The following is an 8,945-nucleotide window of genomic DNA, read 5'->3' as shown; positions in this document are numbered from 1 at the left end:
ATCATCTGACAACATGTCCACCAACATTTAATTATCATTAAATATAATAATTATCAATCATTTTTCGTGTTATTAATTGTATTTACATTATATTTTGCTTGTAAGTCCATGATCACTGGTAACGCCCGCCATAACAAACGTGAAAACATGAAGTTGATGCAGTTGTTAGACAATTATTTAATTTGAGATTATCTAGTAAATCATTTTAGCTAAACCCTTTATCAAACCGAAAATGTCTAAATCTTGAAAATATGAGATAGAATTGACTCCCGTACTGAAAAATGAACGTTCTGTGTGAGTGTATGGTGTAACATTGACATATCTTCAAAACTTACATTTCTCCAAAACAAAAATCGCACTTAATCTAACGGGGAACTCCATCCCCTGCTTAGCAGTCTTTTGGGTTGAGGATTGACGAAACATATGAAGCTGTTAAAGTTAAGTCTTTTTGAAAGTATTTGCATAAATTTCAACATTTTTACACATTTCATGAAAACCGAGGGACACAAAAAAAAGAACCCTTACATTTATCAATTTGAAATACGGTCATAGATCTAAAAGGGAGCTCCACTGTTAAGTAGACATAAAGATGGTTTCTGTTCAAGATTGGTTCTACTTATCATGTCCCTGTGTAGTGTAGAATGTTTACATTGAATAATATAATTTGACAATTGTAATCCTAATGATGTTTTATTACTTTTAATTTTACCAAAAATCTTGATCCTTTGATTTAAACAATCCATTGACAAGGAATTGATTCCCCATTACAAACCAATATCTCACACGTTAAGTCCCTTTATCTAAACAATTATATTATAAATAAGGATCAACTGCACATCAAGGGTCGGACATACAGATGGGTCTTATCATATATAACATCCAAAATACACGCACGTATTTGTTTATAGTGTTTATTCTAAAGAAGTTAGTCAGTATAAAATATAGCACCCGATTACGGTTACCTAGAGATGAGTAGATGCCTTGCTGATAAGTATAGTCTTGTCTGTAAGGGGGTTTATCTAAATTTTATACATTTTGAAAATTATTTAAACATGATACAATTTATAGGTTAGGAAATCTAAGCAACCCATTTTTAAGATTTTTTACACTTCAAGAAGATACAGTTGGTATGGTTTTGTACGTCAAACAGTGTTACAATCCAATGATAAACTACTTCACCCCCTTAAAGACCCTCTATATTAAATAATCTCAATGTCTCCTACATTATTTTGTCATTAAGAAATACTAAAATTTCCTTTTTAGTTTCATGTTTTTGACAAATTAATTATATAGAAATAGATGGTACTCGTCTCTTGAGGTTTTGGTAACTTAGACGCGTTATAATTTAAGTATATGAATAAGCAGAAAGCTGGTGGATTAAGATAAATGTCAATATTTGAGAATGATTAAATATTAAACACACAGCTAGGTTGCTCTTATTATGGAGAATGCGAAAGTTAAAACAGTTGTGTTCCATATATTTTTATAACTATACCAAACAGTGTAAAGTACATCCGTAACCATCAAAGAGGAACATGTCAACGCAATCCGAAATATCACGCGACCTTGCTTTTAACTGGAAACAGCGTTGTACCCCATTTAGATCGCAAACCACATACACTTTCATAAACATACACCACACACAATCCAGAAAGACGATATCGCACATAAAGGAACCCGCGTTACCGTATTCACAGATTGCAAGGATACAGGGGGAATTCTGAAACAGTAATTTTACTATGTACTTTGACATATGTCCCGGTGACATATAGCATTATTTTTCACGAAGAATCATTGTACACAATTTGTTGAAGATCGGAATAAAATCATGGTACATGTTTAGCATATTTTTAAATGTAACAATATATGTAACACTGACAGACGGACTTTGAAACGCGTGATTGTAATAACGGTTTATTTGGTACATTTAAGAAAACAAATAGCCATGAATGTTGCTTCTTTCATAAGAAATTCTATTGCATAATGCCACGCTCTTTATATGAACGTTTGCAAAAAATATTATCTGCCAAAAATATAATAAGAAGAATGGGTCACCGTGATATATTTTGAGATACAAGTCGTGCAACATTTCCCTAATTTGCATAGATTGTTCATGACAATAAACAAAAATATCTATGAGATAGAATTTTGAAATAAAATATGAGCACATAGGTTTTATAATATGCTTTGGGAAAGAAAAAGACAAAATGGTGTCACTGAACTTGTTATCTAGCTACAAGTAAAAAAAGACAGATTTCACTATCATTCCAGTATAATATGTTTACTATAAGAGTTATCTCCACTTTAATGACTATGTTGACAAATTTATTCTGAAAAACCCAAATATTTGGTGTCTGCTCTTCGCATAAAGGATGATACAACAAATCACTTATTTTTCTTCCTACATGCACATAAACAGTCTTACAAATAAATTGTAAATCTGTCTCAAAATTTCAGATTGAGGCAAAGAATTAGACCACTTGCGTACTTCTATTGTACAATGCAAGATGGCGGTATACATTGAAACTTCCGAAACGTTAGCTTGTTATCCTCCTGAACACGCATGACAATAAATGAAAAAAAACAAACATACATGACCGTTAGTTTTTGTTTAGTTTTAATAACAAGAGATACTTTTTACATTATATGATTTTAACTTCACCATCATAAGGCTGCATTTCTAAAGCTGAATGATGTGCACATGACTGAGGCACATGATGAAGAAGATAGCTATAGAAAGCACCGATAACCAATAAATGTCCTTAATTTGTATAAAAAGAACTCCTTTTGTACGTTAATCTTACAATTATTAGTGAGTTCCTCCCTTCTTGATATATTTTCAATAGTTATGCGCTAATGAGTTTAAACGTAGAAATAAAAATCACATGTTTTATTTTTGTCTTGGAAGGATGTAATTATACAGTTTATATATGTTTTTTTTATTTACCGATGTTTAATTTCCGTAGTTTTACCAAACATAATGAACTTCTTTGTTACAAATGATGTGCAACAAAGAGCTGTCAAATCAAAATGGCGAAATTACACGCAAGCTATTTCCTATACATTTAACATAACAGTACACATAGAAATAATATTAAAATATATATAAATGAGAAATATTTTGAACATAAATGCTTCGCAAAATTTATAACTTAACTTATTACGATTAATGTCTTTATACTATCTTAAATAAGTACAAAATAAACTGACAACATCATGACTAAAAAAGACAAACACAAACACAAAGAACAGTACACAAAACAACATAGAAAACTGAGGCCTTACGAGCATGAAACCGACCAAAATATGGGGATGGTATCATGTGCTCCGGAAGAGAAAGCACATTCTGCTCCATGCGTGGTACCCGTCGCAACTACAATCCCCGTCCCTTTCATGAATGTGACCTACCGAATTATACTATTTATCGGGTTTGTAATAACATGAGCAACACAACGGGTGCCACATGTGGAGCAGGATCTGTTTACCCTTCCGGAGCACCTGAGATCACCCCCAGTTTTTGGTTGGGTTCGTGTTGCTTAGTCTTTTCTATGTTATGTCGTGTTTACTATTGTTTGTATGTTTGTCTTTTTCATTTTCAGCCATAGCGTTGTCCGTTGGTTTTCGATTTATGAGTTTTACTGTCCCTTTGGGACTTTCGTCACTCTTTCCTATATATATATGCATATTTAGATCCAAAACTTTGCGTTGAATGGTTTTGATGAAGGTTAATCAGAAAATACATTCAAAGGAACTGCTGACTTTAGCTTGATTTACCTTAATGCAGCTACCAACTACAACTTTTCTCTCCTATGAATGTGACTTGATGTACAGATAACACTATATATAGTGAGAACAAAATATGTCAAGTTATAAATGTCCCATTCAAGGATGTTTATTTTTAACTTTTAAAAATATTCATGCAAATTCGTATAATATGCTTTCACTAACCTCTTTTTTAAATTAAAAAAAAACCATGCCCTGTACTTGACTAGAAAGAGTTATTCCCCTTTAACATTCAAGTCTTCCTTTCAAGATATCTGATTTTAATCTTTCAATCATTACTGAGTTGTTCTATTATTTTACAAAAATATCAACACAAATAAAACTAATGAAATTGAAAACACCATTTATGAATTTTTAGTTTAAACTAATTTATTTCAAAACTGTGAAAAATATCTCACACTTTTTTGGAAGACATAAAAAAAAACACCGCAAAAACTAGTGAAATAATATGCTTTAATTGGTTACGGGCGTGTGTCGTTTTACTGGAAATCTCTATTAATAACTTTGTAAGTACCGAAACGGTGCTTCAAGTGATAAAAAGTTTGAAATGCCTACAAAGAAATTTCCATCTGTTACTACATTTTCTTTTAGTACAGGTGGTATTTGTATGGTCTTGTATGTTTGTTGTTTGTTTGTTTGTTTGTTTGTTTGTTTGTTTGTTTGTTTGTTTGTTTGATGTTTTACCTCAGAAAGATGCATTATTGCATTGCTTTTTGAAATCTTTTGAGTTAAAAACCATTTTGTTTGATGTGGTGGTGTCTAACTATCAAATATGTTTTGTCGAAGATATATCCCATGTTGGTCCTCTGCTCGATCCGGGCATTTTATTTTCTGCACCAGAAATTAAGAGGTGGAATGTTAACCTGCATGTCTCGTCTTAAATGTATCCTAAAGGGATATTAATTCAATGAAAATTAGAGTATACAATTTTTCAGAATATATACTTTTAGAAATTGACCTCTTGTATAATATCATATTGTAAAAAAACACAACAGATGGACAAGTTCGGAATTAAGTCAGTTATTTTTTATTGAATGACCAAGTATTGGGTTTGTTGTAATTCCAATTAAATTCGATGTACTGATTAGATTGCCTGATTCAGGTCATAAAAGGGAAAGCGTAGGCTTAATTGAGCACTTGTTTTCGTATAGCTTCACTTATTTATCCCTGGAGGTGAAAACTTATTGCATTAACAATTTTCATAATTTGCCATTAACAACGTCTAAAAAATATTAAAGTGTGCCAAAAGCATTCTTATTAATATGTTGCTTTTTTATACCTTTTAAGGAGGTTTTGTGAAATTGCATACTACAACTTCAATTAATTGTCCCTTTGTGGTCAATTTAAGGTGAGAAATACAGGTTTACATTCCACTGTTCAATTTCTGGTGCAGGAGATAAAATGCCCGGATCAAAGGACCAACATATGATATCACTGAATTGATGAGACATAAAATGGCTGCTAGTAATTTCATATCGATGAAAAAATTTGTTTGACTAGAGATAACCTCGAGTTAACATAAGATTACAAGATATACAGTAGTAAAATGACAATTAAAAGTAAATCGAAATGGAAATTTATGGAAATTATGACATGTGTGTAACGAAAAAATAGCTCAAGTTGTAAAAATGACATTAGCTGACTGGTGTTTTTCGTTAAATCGAACATCAGGTAGTTCACGGTGTTTGTTTAAAAAGTGCGGTCCTTGCAATTAAACAATTTTGCATAATTACTACATGCAAAGCAAAAACACCGAAAATTAACCAAAAAAATAAACAATTTGATCATATTTGTTAGTGTGTGTATTGATCTATTAAAGACATGTGATATTTTTTTACTGACCAGGAAAGCATAATTAAGTACGTCAGCAGTCCTGAATACACCTGTATTCAAGTAGTTCACGTTCAGTCAAACATTTGCTGTTTTTATTTGTTATCATGCAGATGCACACAAAAATGATTTAAAATTAAAAAAAAAAACTAATGGACATTGAAAAAAAACCTTTTGAGTCATTTCTTATTATTCTCAAAAGACCTCCGGATTTGGTGGGTTGAAACTATTCTAATATCTGTGTGATTCAGTGTCAATAACTATTCTATTTTCTGCAATCTGAAAACATAAGTACATCTAGCAAGCATTTCATAAATACCTAGACTAATTACATAAGAAAGATAACTCTTGTAATACGTCTATACTGGCCAATTGTGTGAGCATACGTTATCAGCTTTACTTTTCTAAAGGCATATAGGTATATCATATATTTGGTGGTAACAAATCATGCATACTATTTAAGAAAGAAAAAACAACGAATACAGGTAATAAACAGTACTTTACAGAATATATATGTTAGCAATGTATAAGTACAAAGTTGGATGAAGTTATCTGACAATAATAAGCATGTTTTACATTGTCATTTCGGGGCCTTTTATAGCTGACTATGCGGTATGGGCTTTGCTGATTATTGAAGGCCGTACGGTGACCTATAGTTGTTGATTTCTGTGTCATTTTGGTTTCTTGTGGAGAGTTGTCTCATTGGCAATCATACCACATCTTCTTTTTTTATATGTATATAAGCTATAAAACAATTAATGAATAAGGACCAATAGGGGGTGCGGAATAACATAGTACTCTTTTCTTGATTTACAATATGCAGAATTGAAAGATATAAGGATACACATGAAAATGATCGAAAATCTGGTTCCAAGTCTGTCCGACAACTTATCATAGTCGCTGAACACTTTAGCCTACCGCCGGTGTACAAATTGTATATGAAATGTCTTTTTTTAAATGCCAAGTGTCACCCCTGGTGCAAATTTTATGAAACATTTTGTAAGGGAATTAAATTCTTGTGACCTTATATCAGTTCCTTTAATGAAAATGGTATCAAATTTCTCACAAGGTTTCAATAATAAACCGGATAATAAAGGACTAAAAATGAAGATAAATAGATAAAACTAAAATTAAATGATCCAAAAACTCATTATTGTCAAAAAGGTCGTAGGTAAATTAGATTTTCTGACAGTTTTGACAAAATGTCATCTTGTTTCAATATAATGGAAACAATTTCATTAAGGTAGATAGCCACAACATTACCCCACGGTATCCGTCATTAGAACCCGTCCCGTACATACACATTCAATTCACAAAATAGTAAATAAAAGAGTCTAATTTCACGATATATTGTTGGCCAGTTTATGGTCAAATCAGGTGCGATGGTTTATTATTATATCAACTGAAGCATGGTAGGTATGACTTGGTATGTTAGTTCAAATTCTCAAACAATCATTTTTGTTACATTTATGACTGTGTTGTTTTAACACCCTAAGATATCAAATCTACAACAATATTCAACGTTTTTACAAGTCATTATATACTTAATATTAGAGACAGATTCTTGTCACCGTCTTATTTACAACAAAAAAAAAGAAATAAACTTCAAACGTACTATTCACATTTTAAGGTGTTTAATTTTTATTGAATTTGAGTTAAAGAAATGTTAAGTGAATATTACATTGTTAATCTTTTAACCTTGCTTCACAAAGGAAGTGTTAAACAATGTTCTCACAATGGCAGGTGCTCATCTCAATCATACAGTTCCTTGGTGGCCGAGGATATTATATTTAGTGAAAAATTTGGTACCTTTTCTATCAAAAACAGGTTATTCATAGAAATCCATTGCTATATTTATAAATAAAAAGATGTGGTATGATTGCCAATGAGACAACTCGCCACAAGAGTCAAAATGAAACAGAAATTAACAACCAACTATAGGTACTGTACGGCCTTCGACAATGACCAAAGATCTCTTATCAAAGCCATCGAGGACACAACAAAATAGGGTTAGCTTTTGATTCCCTTTAAATAAAACAAACAACAATATTTTTTTTTAAACCCATCAAATATTATAACCGAAAGGGCCTTAAATATCATAAATTATATATACAGTATATATACGGATTATGTTATTGTTGAAGACTGAATGGAGATCTGTAGTTGTTGTATCCATGTTTTTGGTCTTTGGTACCACATCTATTTATATAAAAACAAGAATGTGTACATAGTACACGGATGCCCCACTCGCAATATCATTTTCTATGTTCAAAGGACCGTGAAACTGGTATTAAAGCTCTAATTTGGCATTAAAATTAGAAAGATCATATCATAGGAAACATCTATACTAAGTTTCAAGTTGATTGGACTTCAACTTCATAAAAATTACTTTGACAAAAAAAAAATAACCTGAAACGAGACAGACGGTCGGACGAAGGGACGAACGAACGAACGGATGTACAAACCGGAAAACGTAATGCACCTAGGTGAGACATCTAAACTGATAAAAAAAACTACCACGATGAAAAAAACAGAACTCTAGTAGTTTTGAATATCAACAGAGAAAAAAAAACCAGGAAATAGCATAGTTAGAGTTTTGGTGCATTTAATTGGGCTACAGGGCAAGGATTGTGGACAAGTAGCTACAGATTGTGTGAGCCTTAAAAATGTCTTTCATGGATTATAACTCCTATAGGGGATCAATTGACAAATTTTTCCAGTAAGTAAGTAAGTAAGTAAGTAAGTTAAGTATAAGTAAGTAAGTAAGTAAGTAAGTAAGTAAGTAAGTAAGTAAGTAAGTAAGTAAGTAAGTAAGTAAGTAAGTAAGTAAGTAAGTAAGTAAGTAAGTAAGTAAGTAAGTAAGTAAGTAAGTAAGTAAGTAAGTAAGTAAGTAAGTAAGTAAGTAAGTAAGTAAGTAAGTATTTTTTTTAAATTAAGTCCAGACATTGAACCATTGTATAAGAGGTGATCATCTTTGTCAAAAAAAACCACTGAATCTGATTGATTGGTAGCACATAGAAGACAATTGTTGAAAATACTAAAAAATATGAATAAGAATTTTCAAGAACTTGATGTTCTATTTTAATTTCTGCCGTAAATAACATATTTTTAATTTATTGGTTGATATTTGCTTGCTTTAGTACGTCCAGTGGCAAATGTTTCATGCATTTTCAAGACGAAATATAATTTATCCCAGATACACACACAATACAGATGGAATATAAAATATGAGTTTTGAAAAAGTCATTATTGAGTGATCAGAAACAGATTTGTGTCTAATGATGTCATATTATTTTTTGCTAGTTTTTGCACTTACATAATACGACCAATAA

This window comes from Mytilus galloprovincialis, chromosome 8 (assembly GCF_965363235.1).
Source record: "Mytilus galloprovincialis chromosome 8, xbMytGall1.hap1.1, whole genome shotgun sequence".
Lineage (NCBI taxonomy): Eukaryota > Metazoa > Mollusca > Bivalvia > Mytilida > Mytilidae > Mytilus > Mytilus galloprovincialis.
The sequence above is the reverse complement of the archived record's forward strand: the minus strand, read 5'-3'. Positions refer to the sequence as shown.